Source organism: Herpailurus yagouaroundi, unplaced genomic scaffold (genome assembly GCF_014898765.1).
Source record: "Herpailurus yagouaroundi ecotype Mexico unplaced genomic scaffold, PumYag 213, whole genome shotgun sequence".
NCBI classification, from domain to species: domain Eukaryota; kingdom Metazoa; phylum Chordata; class Mammalia; order Carnivora; family Felidae; genus Herpailurus; species Herpailurus yagouaroundi.
In genome coordinates this window covers 7,840,430-7,855,284 of record NW_024412444.1, presented here as the reverse complement: position 1 = coordinate 7,855,284, position 14,855 = coordinate 7,840,430, and the positions used below count along the sequence as shown (strand labels likewise).

The 14,855-nt window shown below is 40.4% G+C and overlaps 1 protein-coding gene across 3 annotated transcripts in view; it reads right to left on the bottom strand.

The window, feature by feature from the left end:
- Positions 1–14,855, bottom strand: part of FHIT (fragile histidine triad diadenosine triphosphatase) — a 1,437,020-nt gene that overhangs the window by 1,366,809 nt on the left and 55,356 nt on the right. The gene's annotated exons all lie outside the window — the stretch shown is intronic.

Sequence of the window (14,855 nt, the reverse complement as noted above, 5' to 3'; positions counted from 1 at the left end):
CTTTTGCAAGTGCTGCAAAATCAAGCTTTGAGAAACATGCCATGATCTACCATCAGGCAGGAATCACGCCCCTGGATTCATCTATTCAAGGGAAAAAAGAACAGTATTTGTTTCTTTGTAAATATAGGACTTTGGAAATCTTGACTTCAATTACTCTGTGACCCACAGGAAATTAGAAAGCCCGTTTTTTGTTTGTTTGTGTCTTTGTTTCTTTTAGTAATCACTATTGCTGGACAGTTCCTGCAGCATGGTAAGACGGCTGTTATTGATGACTCTTATTACCTTTTCCTATGCAGTAAAACACAGGAACATACAGTGGAAGAGAGGAGTATATTCTAAAACAATTCAAGAAAGAAAGATAATGGCAGTCATGTCTGCTCATTATTTGTGTAGACTGACTACCACCAGGAACAGTGAAACACCTTTCTAAAAGTTACATTATGACTTTAAATTGGGTTAACTCAGTGTGCATAGCCACGAAACAAGCAGCTATAGAGATGTAAAGGATAGGACGCTGTTCTACATTCCTCTTTTGCCTTTTATGTTCCCTACGGTCTTTAATGCTTTTCTCTTTGGAATGGATGAAGTTATAAAGTTGCCTTACATAAAAGCTTTGCTTGAAAGATTGGTAATTGTGCACTTTGCTACCGAATTGTCCAGTCTATTCAATCTAAAAAAAAGCTCTTCTCTTTTGTGCAGCCATGATTATCTCCTTTGCAGAATATAACAGAAATATCTGGGTATAAAATTGAGAAATTGTTCATAAATATTATGGAAGTCTTTTTGAGCTGTTTACTATGAGAGGTCTGATTTAGCAAACAGTTAAGATTATTTTTCTGGGTTGGGGATTTTTTACTTTTTTCTTTTAACTAAATCACCCACAGTTCAAAAACATGATACACATTTCACAGCACTTTCACTCATGATTACAGCAGAAGGAAACAAACTGCTATTTTTAAGAGACAGTTTTAATATCTTTTACTACATTTGGAAAAGGAAAAAAAATATCAACAATGCTATCTCTGGTAGGTAACTTACTTATCTTGCCATTTTTTTTAATTTAAAGTCTTTGTTCTAAACCAGTCAATGAAATGCATTATTCCAGGGGCACCTGGGTGACTCAGTTGCTTAAGCTTCTGACGACTCAAGTCATGACTTCACGGTTCATGGGTTTGAGCCCCATGTCGGGTTCTGCGCCGATAGCTCAGAGCCTGGAGCCTGCTTCTGTCTCCCTTACTTTCTGTCCTCCCTCGTTTGAGCTCTGTCTCTGTCTCAAAAATAAACATAAAAAAAAATTTTTTTTAAGAAAAGAAATACATTATTCCACTGGTAGTTTTCTAGCAGAAACAAAACTAGAGACAGCACGCATTACTGAGAAGTTAGACATATAAACACTAATTCAAAAAAAAAAAAAAACTCTACAGCTAGAGGTTAATAGCACAACTCAATCAAAACCAATGATTTTTTTTATCAAACATTTGTAAAATTGCAGTTTTGAACTCTGACCTGCTACAAATCGAATTAAAAGGTGCCATTCTAATTCCGTCTCCTGGTACACTATGGCATTCATAGAGAAAACAGGGAGCCTCCAATTTATAATTGCAGAATCACCCAGTTTATAATGGGGAAAGGAGGATGATTCTTTCACTCTCTTAAACAACAAGGGAGTGTTTAACATAAGGCTCCTGAGTGTGATTGCCAGTTAAAGAATTATAGCACCGGCTGATACTGCCTAAACATTTCCACAGAGTAAATCATCAATTTCAACTCACCAGCACCAGCCATGCTATGCTGTCAATTGACCAAATGATTATCCCTCTCACAGTTAGGAGTCCACCTGCCACAACTGAAGGAAATTCTTCTTTGTTGCAAATGCTTTAGAGGCTGTGCCAGACAACAACTTGGAGAAACTAGTTGGGTTTTTAGGTTCACTGGAAAGACCTCCCCCTTTGTTCTGGGAGGGGCTCCTAAATGAAGATCAAATTCAACAGTCTCTTTCTGATTGCCTCTCTCAAAGATTTTCTTTTTTTCTTGCTTTCTGCTATGAGAAGGAAGAAACTGCTCGCAGGACATCTGTTAGGTTTGTATTTAAAGGAATCTAGCAAGGAGTGACCAGCTGGACAATTTACTCGTCATGGTGGGTCATGCTTAAGGTGGAGTATAAATGCTCTAGCAGTAAATTCTACCCCACACTCTTTGGGGGTGTCCAACAACTAAGCCATGGGCCTCTTGAGATCCAATCAAACTAGCTCTATTCATGATCAAAGTACCTGTAGGAAAGAATGTTGTTCTTCAGTGTATATCTATGCATTGTCTAAATCATAAAGGAGACCTCCTCCCAGTTATCAGTGTGTCCAATTCTGATTCTGAGAGCTATTTCACAACTCAGCAAATCACAGATAACTGACAGTAATGCAAGAGAAGTCTTGTCTACAGACATGCAAAGGCTTTAAGTGACTCCCCCGCCCCCAGCTTCAGAGACCACTTTTGCCTCCATTTGTAACAGCCATTTCAGTATTCCTGATCTACAAATGTCTTCTTTAGATTCTATTTAGACTTGTTATTAAGATCTGACTGGTTCTCTCATTATGAATTGAGTATTATCTTTAATATGTATTCATTTTACATCATTATGAAAGTCATGAATTTGCCTTTCTTTGAGAATTATCCTTTAATACACATATAAATCTCGGACTAGGGATATCCAATTTAGAGTCCTAAGTTGTTTGACTATGCTATGCTCCTTCTTCTCACAGCCTCTGCACATGCCATTTCTCTGCCTGGAATGTTCTTCCCTGCTCCCCACTCCACCTTCTGGACCTACTTAATTCCTAATCTTCCTTCAGATGTTGGCTCAATCATTATTTCCACACACAAGCTTCCCCAGACCATCCCTCCTCTCCTCAGACTGGCTCAAAGCTCCCTGTTAACAAGCTCTCATTGCACCACATACCCCTCCGTTGTTGCCCTTAACACCACTGACATTTACCAATCTGATTTTTCTGCCTAATGTTTGTTTTCTCACTAAAATAAATGATCCTGATGGCAGGAACCATATCTGGTTTTGCACACCATTGTACGCCCAGCTCCAGCCAGGTACCTGGCATACAGAGGGCTCAAACCTATGTAGCATCAACATTTGCTGCATATGTCAGGGAAGCGACAGATCCAGTGATCAGTGAATGAATGGACAGGGCTATGAAGACTCTTGTTACAAATCAGTAGGGTTCTAGGCCAAAGCTGACCCAAGAGAAGAAAAAGGAGAGAATATACTTTGATGCAAGTGCCAATGATTTTTGAAGATCTTGGAGATCACCTATTAGAAGGTCCAATGGGACCCCTTCAGACGTTGTAAGGGACCTAGAAAAAAACAGAATCTTTCTGAAATTCCTCTCGTCTCCTCCAAAGGATTCTAAAATCCAAGAAAAGCTGGGTTTTCCTGGGCATTCTGAACCAGAACAAAGGCAAAACATAAAAAGGAAACAACTGGGGCACCTGGGTGACTCAGTTGGTTGAGCGTCCGACCTCGGCTCAGGTCATGATCTCACAGCTTGTGAGTTTGAGCCCCGCGTCGGGCTCTGTACTGACAGCTCAGAGCCTGGAGCCTGCTTTGGATTCTGTGCCTCCCTCTCTCTCCATCCCTAACCCACTCCCATTCTGTCTCTGTCTCTCTCAAAAATAAATGAACGTTAAAAAAAAATTAAAAAAAAAAAAAGGCAACAACTTGAGTCCTTTATGGGACAAGAGCAGCATAGTATAGAGGAATGGTTCTCACTGTGTGGTCCTTATCTGGCAGCATCACTGAGAAATTCTAAGGCCTCACTGCCAACCTACTAAATCAGAAATTCTGGAGGAGGAGCTAGCCATCTGAATATCAACAAGCCCTCTAGGTGCATCTGATGCTTGTCAAAGTTAGAGAATTGCTAGCACAAAATGAACATGAGCCTCAGAGTCAGCCAGACTCTGCTGTCACATAGCTATGCGGGTCAGGACAAAATACTCAAATTCTCTAAGCATGAGTTTACTCATCAGGATAATGATAACAAAACCCATCTTATAAGATGGTTATGAGAAAAGGAATTGACAAACTATGGATACGAATCATAGCTCCTAGTTCTCATTAATTCCATCATCATCACCACCATGTCCAGACTCCTAAAGCCTGGAATCCCAGAGCAGGAAAAGACTGTGTAAGTCCTTTTGCCTGATACAAACACTACTCACATAGGACTCTTAGGGATGGGGCAAGAGGGATTCAAAATTCTGCACCATTGCTACCTTCTAGCGGATACCACCGTTTTTTGTCATTGGTTAAAATGTATTTATTTTTAATAAAATAAATAAAATTTATTTTAAAATACAGTAAAATAGAATGTTAAAAGTAAAATAAAATCACTTAGATGGGTACAGCGCTTAAGACATTACACAAGCATTTGGCATATGCTAGTTGATCCTCACAGAAAACCCGAGAGCCGTTCTTTTCGTTCAGATAAGTTAGTGGACTTGCCCAATGTCATACTGCTGGTCCTTCCCAGCCATCTGTGGATCCAGAACTTGAACCTAGGTACTGTGATTCCACATTCAGTGATTTTTTTTTCCCTCTACCCCTCACTGCCTATGCTTCTATTTTTGCTTATATTACTTTCCAAGGAAACACTCACCAGGCACAGTGTAGAACAAAATAAGCCTGACATTCTTTAGAGTGCTTCTTGGACCCTGACATATGGTTCTTCTGGTTGTCTTTACTTATAAACTTCACACTTAAAGGAGCAGTTCATAGTTTTTAACTCCTTGTTAGCAATAATTCGTCCCTTCTGATGTATGTTGTTTTTAATACACTTATTTCATGCTGAACTCAAATCCACTGACACCAGTGGATTTTAAAACCCAATTTTCAGGGCACCTGGGTGGCTCAGTTGGTTTAGTGACCAACTTCAGCTCAGGTCATGATCTCACAGTTCGAGAGTTCAAGCCCTACATGGGGCTGTCTGCTGTCAGCACAGAGCCCACTTCAGATCCTCTGTCCCACCACCCCCTCTCTGACCCTCCCCTGATTGCACTCTCTGTCTCTCAAAAATAAACAAACATTAAAAAAAAGATTTATTAAAAAATGTTTTTTCTAGGGGTGCCTGGGTGGCTCAGTCAGTTAAGCATCTGACTTTAGCTCAGGTCATGATTTCAGGATTCATGGGTTCGAGCCTCACATCGGACTTGTGCCGACAGCTCAGAGCCTGAAGCCTGCGTCAGATTCTTGGTCCCCCTCTCTCTCTCTCTGCCTCTCCCCCACTTGTGCTCTGTCACTCTCAAAAAAAAAATGAATAAACATTAAAAAATTTAAAAAAAACAATTTTCCAAATGACCACTTGTAATACAGAAAGCTAGGGGGCATCATCCCTGCTCCTAAAATATGATCAGTTTCATAGATGTTACACATTCATTCTGGCAATGACTATTCACAAAGCACTTCATCCTTGCCTGGCACTGTGCGAACAGGCACTGGGCACATACCGATGAATAGGACACATGTTCTGCTTGCCATCCTGAGACAGTGGGGGAATGAGACACTAAGCCTCTAACTGTGGTTCATGCCACCGTGAAGGAGCAACAGGTAGAGTAACAAGGAAGCGGTCACCCGCCTCTCTGCAGGGGCTGGAGAAGCCCAGCGGAGCAACTCCCGACAGAGTGGTCGAGGAAAGCCGCCCATCAGAAGGAACACTGACACTAAAGCTTATCTGGACACAAAACAACCTCACATGAAAATCCAATACTCAGAAATAGGAGCTGACAGAATGGGTGAGTTAGGAGTAGATTATCTGCTTTCACTTGAGGATTCAGCCCAGGGTTTTTCTTTAGCGGACTCTCCTAATACAAATATATTTTATATTCCTACCCCTACTAAATATAGTTTACATTACATTAAATATAAATACAAAAATTGGATGCTATTTGGGGAGCCTGGGTAGCTTAGTCGGTTAAGTGTCTGACTCCTGGTCTTGGCTCAGGCCATGAGCTCACAGTTGGTGGGTTCGAACCCCACATCGGGCTTTGTGCTCCTGGCTCTGTGCTAATGGCATGAAGCCTGCTTGGGATCTTCTCTCTCTCCCTCTGTGCCCCTCCTCACCTCTTGAAACAGATAAATTTTTAAAAAATTGGATGCTATTGGGGGTGGCTCATTCCGTTAAGCGTCTGACTTCGGCTCAGGTCACGATCTCACTGTTCCCGAGTTCCAGCTCTGTGCTGACAGCTAGAACCTGGAGCCTGCATCAGATTCTGTGTCTCCCTCTCTCTCTGCCCTTCCCCTGTTCACTCCTGCGCTCGCTCACTCTCTCAAAAATAAATAAATTTTTTTTAATTTTTAAAAAGCTGGATGCTATTTGCAAAAATTCAACTCATAATAAAATGAAACAGCTACTGCCAAAAACCTGGCAGTAACTTGGGGGGGGCGAGGGGGGAAATGTGTCAAGAGGAAGAAAGAAACAGAGGGGAGAAATAAAACTGATATTCAACGCTTTTGAAGGCCCGAGTGTGGAGTTACATCTTTTGACATAATTTATTTAGTCCATAAAACAATTCTGAGTTTAGGGAACATCACATTTTACAAGGAAGAAACCTAACTTCAGTGAAAGGCACTTATTTGCCCTAAGGTCTCTCAGCGGGTAAGCAACAGAACTGAAAAGCTGCTAAAGCATAACAGAAACATACAAATCTGATCTATATGTAGCAACCGTATCACACCCCCTCTGCAAAGCAGGGGTCAGCAAACTAGGGCTCCAGGGCCAAACCCCAGCAGCCGCCTCTTCATAAGGCTGCACCCTAAGAATGATATTTACATTTTTAATTGGTTGAAAAAATGCAAAAGCAGAAAAATTATTTCATGCCATGTTGAAAGTTACACAGAAGTCAAATTTCAGTGCCCTAAATAAAAAAAAAAAAATCTCACTGGGACACAGCCACAACGCCACTGTCCATGGCTGCTTTCACGCTACAAGGTGGAAAGAATGCACTGGATCCCAAAGCCTGTTATGCCTACTATCTGGCCCCTCACTAAAAAAGGGTTGCAAAACTTGCAAGGCACAGAAGAGAATTTACAGAAATAAAAGTAGCAAAAGCATATGCAAGGAACAGCCATAAAACGCCTCCAAAAGAATTTTAGCCTCAGTTTCACCTGGAGGTTTCTTTCACTGGTCTTCTCTCCTAGTATGGAAGTCACCAGTCAGTCTCCTAAGAGAGATTTAGCACGTTTCATCCAGAGCAGTTGCTGAGATCCAGCTTTCATTCTCAGAAAGGAAACAACACACTGTCTCCACTCCACATTAGTTGGCTCAACTTCATCCTTAGACAATAGTGGTTTAGTTCCAGGAACAGTCTCAAACTGTTTTTGTTGATCTCCAACTATATTGTCTCCTCTAAATATGTTCTGGTTCAAGTGAGTATGCTCAATTATGAAAATTAATTCTTATAAACAACCCAATCGGGGTGGATAGTCGATTTACATCATGAAGTTCAATTTTCCCGGTACAGGGAAAAAACATACTTTTTCTTTTCGGTCTTCAGGCTACACAGTTGAAGCCTAGAGGCTATGTGCTATAAAGTGTCTCCAGTTTTTCCAACATTTTGAGACAAGAGATAATATATTGGTCTGTATGTCTACCTTGTCATTTACTTATATATGGACATGCTCAAATATTGGGTCATTTTATACTTTTTAAAGGTACATTGCAAGTCAACAGTTAAGGCATACACCTTTAAGTCAAAGATGGCCTTTACCTTGTAGGGAAAAAAGTGTTGCATTTTAATGGAAAGCCATACATCATCTACACCACACCCTTCTGAGCTGTCTGATTCTAGCCCTTTTCATGGGTCTTTGAGCTATTCTGCACTACCGAGTTGTAGGTAACTAATAGGTATGTAAAGTCTATCCTGACAGGTAGTGATTGTATTTATTTATTTTTTTTGTTTCTTTTTTAAGTTTATTTATTTTTGAGAGAGAGAGAGAGGGAGAGAACAAGCAGGGGAGGGGCAGAGAGAGGGAGACAGAGAATGTGAAACAGGCTCCAGGCTCTGAGTTGTCAGCACAAAGCCCAACCAGGGTTCGAACTCACCGACTGTGAGATCATAACCTGAGCCGAAGTCGGACGGTTAATCAACTGAGCCGCCCAGGCGCCCTGACAGGTAGTGATCTTAACTGACTTCCTCTGATGTGGGAAAAAACCAGTTTTGTCTCAATTTGCAATTCATCTCAACGTTAATTTACTCTATATAAATGTGTTATTTTGACTTTTTCTTCAAGCCAGTTATGACATCAGCCTGGTTCCCTCATGGCACACAATTAAAATAAAATCTTTAGTGCGTGTTCATTTTTATACCTATATGAGACTCATGATTTTACCTTTTTCTGAATACTATCTTTTAACAAACTAAAAGGTTGTTAAGAATATAGAATGCTTTAAAAAAAACAACTTTGACTTCTGAATGATATTCGCCTTTAATATGAAGTCAGCTGTAATATTAAATTAGTTTAAACCACACAGAAAAACAGAATGTGATGGGAAATACACTCTTTTTTGTTCCCTTTTAATGCTATGGAATGCCATCACAGAAGTTGTAAAAGAAAAACTGTGCAGAGGCAAGAAACAGGTGTCAAGGAAAAATTATCCAAACACTTGCTAAAATGGTACCGGGGACTTTTTTCAGAGAAATCAGGCTCAACTCCAAATACAGCTGGAGGTTTATGGGCAAGGACAGAGTGAGGGGGTCAGTGGGTGGAAAATCACTGAGAGGAGACATCAAAAGTAGGGGGATTCTTGCTGAACTGGCTGAACAGGATCCATGGTAAAGGCAGGCCAAGGGCTCGCACATCAGGGATGAAGATGAAAAGCACCATCAGGTAACCAGGGTGATGGGATATCATGTAGCAGGATTCTTGCTAACAAAGGGCTAAAGACAGGATGAGGGCCAAGGCTGAGGCCTAAATGAGAGCAAGGCTCAAAGAAGCCAAGTCAAAGTAAAGTTTGGTCACGGAGATATATGCTGTTAGAGGTACTAGCAAATATATAAGAGGACAAATTAAACATTTTTTTTTTTTACAGTCTAGTGAAAGAGATAAATAAGTCACCTAACATGGCCAAAGGACCTTGCTTTTAATTTGTAATGAAATTTTATTCCCCAAAGGATCTATATATATAAATAACCACTTGGTGGAAAAATATAAAATGGTAAATCCACCATTGTTCCAAATTGCTACAACCTTATAGACTAAAAGAGTAATTTGACAACATGTAACTGAAGTGTATCAAGGATTTTACAAAATATACTGAAACAGAAAGTAGGCATATACTATTCACCCTACTTTCATATAAGCAAAAGATAGCACAATTAAACTCCAAACTCACCACCTCCAGCCTATAGAACAGGAGGATGATGGCATTTGTGAAATCTGAACAACAGTGTCCACTACATGAAAACAAAATGGCAACAAATGGCAACAAGTGTTGTTTCTCAAAGTGTAGTTGGCTGCCCTCAATCTAGACCTGTAACCTGGGCATCTACTGGGAACTCATTAGAAGGCACAGTCTCAGGCCTCCCCTGCTCTAACAGAATCTGCAGTGTAACAAGATCCCCAGATAAGTGTTATGCACATTAAAGTGTGAGGAACACTGCTCCAGAATTGTGGGATAACTTAACTACCCCTAGAATTATTACTGTTAGCACCTTCCTTCAATATTCCCTTCTTTATACAAATTAGTATACTGGTTTCCCTGAAACAGAGTCAGAAGGAGACAAGTTTTTATTGTGACCCTGGTGGCCTTCATTTTTTGTTGGAGATGGGCCTAAAGGTTCATGTTCATTACTTGGTCTTGTTAGTAAAATCAAAGTCATAGGGAAAAGGAAGAAGGTACAAAAACAGGAAGATTGTGGACCCACAGGATTTTTGTCTTTAGAAGACAGAAAACAATCTCAATTACACATAAAGTATATGTACTCAATAACAGTAATGGTTACACAAATTATGGCACAACTCTACAAGAGAATATAATGAAGGCATTAAAAAGAGAAAGGTCATCTGTCATGTATCAATATGCACTGATCTAAGATATGCAATATGCTAAAATAAACTTAGCTTTAAAAATGCATGGGGCACCTGGGTGGCGCAGTCGGTTAAGCGTCCGACTTCAGCCAGGTCACGATCTCGCGGTCCGTGAGTTTGAGCCCCGCGTCAGGCTCTGGGCTGATGGCTCAGAGCCTGGAGCCTGTTTCCGATTCTGTGTCTCCCTCTCTCTCTGACCCTCCCCCGTTCATGCTCTGTCTCTCTCTCTGTCCCAAAAATAAATAAACGTTGAAAAAAAAATAAAAAAAAATAAATAAATAAAAATGCAAGGGAATAGTATGTCAACTACACTTCAATAAATAAATAAATAAAATTGATTTTTTTTTTTAAATGCAAGGGAAAGATAATGCACAGGATATATGGTGAGTTATCACTCACATACGGAAAAATACCTGTTTGTATTTGCATAGAACACCCCTGGAAAGAACACAGGAAAGACATGATATTTGCCCCCTGGAGGCTAGCAGAGGCATGAGGGACACAAGTGGACAGAGGCTGACCTTCCACTGTGCACTTTTTTAACACTTTTTGAATTGTGTGACTGTATTATCCAATTTAAATGTTTTTTTTTTTTATTCTGAGCATTGAAGTATACCCTAAAAGGGATATAGTCCTGTTCCCAAGGTAACAGAGGAATCTCTTCTTCATTTTCCCTGATAGATGGTCTTCTGACTGTGTCCAAACACTTTCAGTGACAGTTTCAGGGCTGGGATGTCAAGTGTCTAAAAATCATTCTGACACTGAGCTAAAAGTCCATGTTCCTAGCTAGAATGCTGTCCCACTGCTGCACCTCCAAACCCCTAACCCCTATCCGCCTGCACTGATGCTGGTTGTCTCTGCAAAACAAAGTAAGCCCCTTCCTCTCCCAGCCTTTGTAACATTTGCAGAAGGCTTTCGTGGTTTTCCTTGGTCAGAGGTCACAGACAGAAGCTGGCAGGGTAGGCAGGTAATGTAAATGAATAAACCAGGCCTGGCCAAGACAAAACAGGCACCTGCAGACAAGGATATATCGGGGAGCACCGAGCCCAGGAGACTGACGGAGGCAGGAACCATTCTTTTCCAAGCAAATTCCAAGCCATAGAAGAAAGACAGCCAGATGTCGCCCTGTCTTCCAAGGGATGTTGGACTGACAAGTTTTTTTGCAAATACCTCAATTTTGAAAATGTTGGCAACTGAACCAATCTTTTAAAACGCTCTACAGACCAAAAAAATACACGTGCAGCTGGATGTGACCTGCAGGTCACTGGTTTACATTGTGTTCTGTCATCTTTCCTGCGGGTACCATGAGCATTTCTTTCTGTTGTATTCTGGTTAAAAATTTGCTAGGAAGAAAACCAAACAAAAATATCTTATTTTTATTTCGTTTGACAGTGTGCCAATCCATCTATTACTCCAAAAGCTGCTAGATCATTTTTTAACAGTAATTGTGCTTGCTAAGGACTGAACAGTCACAGCATACGTGTGTGTGAGTGTATGTGTGCATGCGTGTGTGCATTGTTTCTAAAGACCTTTGATATTTATTATTGTTAGAATGTCTTCAGTGGCAGGAACTGCAAGATAACTCAGACAGACAGTATTTCACAGTTGAATATATGTGTACATAGCCCATTATACCACTGGGGTTTATTTGCAAAACATAGCTCTCATTTTCCATCAAGCTTGCAGTAGAAGAAAGTTTCAAAGAAAAAGATACAAATTTCCTACCATTCTACCCTGTGAGAATCTAAAGAGACTATTAGGCTATAAAGAAAGGAAATTGAGGGATAAATTTAACACTTAAAAGGAACTCTTTTAACAGGAGGTTTGGGCATCCAGCCAGGTCAAGGAGAAGTAGCTTTATACACGCATCTTAACAGCAGCCTAATCTCTGATCTTCACTACTCCTCACTTAAAGCCTGGTACCCACTGAGTCATCACAGCCAGCGTGTCCCTTCTAACTTGTCATCTGTGTGTTGTCACCCTGTGCCTTCTGCAGTGTCGCTTTATTGAAACAAACAGCAAATGGAAAAGAACCCTTTGGGTGGAATCATGACCTGCACTAATTGAGAACTTCTGTGGGGACCCCATGACACTTGCATAAGGCTGATGGGGTGAGGTGAGGTCCCACTGCTGAAGGCTGGACATAGAAGGGACAGTACAGGAAACTGCAGTTGCTAGAGACACGCCCCCATGCATCTTCCCCCATGATACACGGGCTTGGTGTTTACATCTATTTAGGCTTTCTACTCTGCTTTAGGTAACATGAAAAACAGATTAGTAAACTCGAGATTTTGTGGTGCATACATATGTTTACAGTGATAATGGTCTAACTCTAAAGTAAATACAACTGAAAACACAGAGTCTCAAAACCAAGAACCACCATGATAAAACAATTACACTGCAATTCTGAAAAAAGGAAACATTTAATTACAGATATAATTTATGTAGGTAAATATAATCATTTCAAATTTCTAAATAAATAGGCATGTCATTTAATATAAAGCATCAGGAAAGGATTTCAAAACCTGTATGATCCATCATTATGGAGAGTTTGAGCTAGGAAAAAAACCCTCAGGATTCCACCTTTATAGATTAACTGTTGGCTAACTTCCAAAGGAAAACACTTTATTTGGAAGGTATTTTCTTTAAGAAATGAATTTTTCACACTCTATAGCCATGCCAAACTTTGTTTTCAGTTCTTAAGACACTGGAATATCTTTAAATCTTTTCCACTCATTAATTCCAGGAGATTATTTGCACACATTTCTCAGGATAATCTGATAGGTTAGATGGCTTGAAAATATTATAGCTGTACAAATTAAATGGCCAACTAAGATGTCACCATACAATTCTATGCCTTCTTACAGTGGGACACTTGAAAGGGACCCATTATCCAAACTGGCCTATTTATGAGCCTCTCTAAAGCAGGAGAGGTAGGAGGCAGGGAGCTGAGTCCCCATCCCAGTGGAATGCACCGCATCATCTTGTGAAAATCACAAAAGCACATCTTCCTATGTTCGCATTTCTTAATCCGTTAAATGGAGAGGAGACCTGGACCCTGATGCGGCTGTTGGGCCACCCACAAGACAGAATGAGAAAACAATAAAGAACATAACAAAGGTAAGTTTACACGCTGTCCATGTGGGAGGAAAATAAAAGAAAAAGAGTGGTATTGCATAAACACCATGTAGTCTGTTACACAATGCACTCAAAAAAAAAAAAAAAAAAAGGAAACAAAATAATTAAAAGGAGTCCAAGCAATTTGAATGTATATTCTCTCATGACGAAATGTCAGGTGGGTGAAATACATTCCTAAGCCACCGTAAACTCTCCTAATACCTCGCTCTGTCCATCTCTGCCACTCACTCTGCACCCATATCGCAGCTTGACAGCTCCATCAAATGCCCAAACAGCTATAGAAAATCTTTCATTAAATAATAAGCACCTGAAAGGTACCAGCGACTCAGTTTGATCTTAGGACATAGGTAACTAATCTAAGTTCCCAAATTAGTGAGATGTCGACATCCCCTGGAACTGCAAAGATAAAGCAGTAGGCAAGGTCTCTTTTCATCTTTGCATAAGTCAATCATAGTTGACAAATACCAGTATCACAGAGTGTTTAACAAAGTGACTGGTGACAAATGTTCAGATAAGTGACAAATGTACAGAATGGGAATGCCGACTTGGGTTTTAGGTTTCTATAGGTCTCGAAGTATCTGTGGCCAAGGAATGAAACTCCTACTTGACCAGCTATCTTCAGAGTTGGAGCCAATGAGGCCGCTAGTGATAAAGACAGGAGGTATGCTTGGACCCATCAAATAAGAGATCAGCAATTCATGCCCCACTGATGGTAGGCCAGTGCTGCAATCATCTTATTCCAAAGACAGCATAAAGATTTACACAGACATCAAGGCTCGATGTCACTCTGCCGCCAGGGAGCATACCATTTGAGTCATACAAAGAAGTCAACACCTCAGGAAAATAGCTTTCTAAAAAACATCGATTCCTCTTCTTTTTTATTAGTATCTTTTCTAATGAATTTTTTCCCTACAACAACTTCTTCTCAGAGGCTACATACCCTGAAAGTATTGTACCTTTTCAGAACTGCCTTTAAAGCTTTATATTTTATAAAATCTTTCGCCTCCAGTTCACTTCAGAATCTATAATATCCACTTGAGGTTGACTTAATCTTAATTTATCCCTACTAGAAGTCTTCTCCTCAGCTTTCTAGATATCATCTAGACTCAGCAGCATGTTCAAACAGGCAGAAAAGGATTAACATCAGGCGAATGCAGCTTAATCTCCAGAGCTCCTGCTGCATGAGCCCCTGGGGTGCTGGGAGTTGCTGGGGGTCGGTGGTCTAAGTGGGAGGAGGCACCAAGAGACATTTCTGTCAAGCTTTTCTGGGAGAGAGATCGTGAAAGGAAGGGAACTAAATCACTGAACTGAAACACTGAAATGAAAACTTACCTTTGTATCTATTTTTTTTTAAGTTATTTTTATTTATTTGAGAGAGAGAGAGCACCAGCAGGGGAGGGAGGGAGAGACAGAGACAGAGAGAGAAAAAATCCCAAGCAGGCTCCCCACTGTCAGTACAGGGCCCGACGTGAGGCTTGAACCCACAAACCGTGAGATTATGACCTGAGCCAGGACCAAGAGTCAAGAAGATTAATTGACTGAGCCACCCAGGTGCCTCACTTTTGTATCCAATTGTGCATTAATAATTCTTTTATTCTTTATCTTTATTTTTAATTTATGTATTTATTTT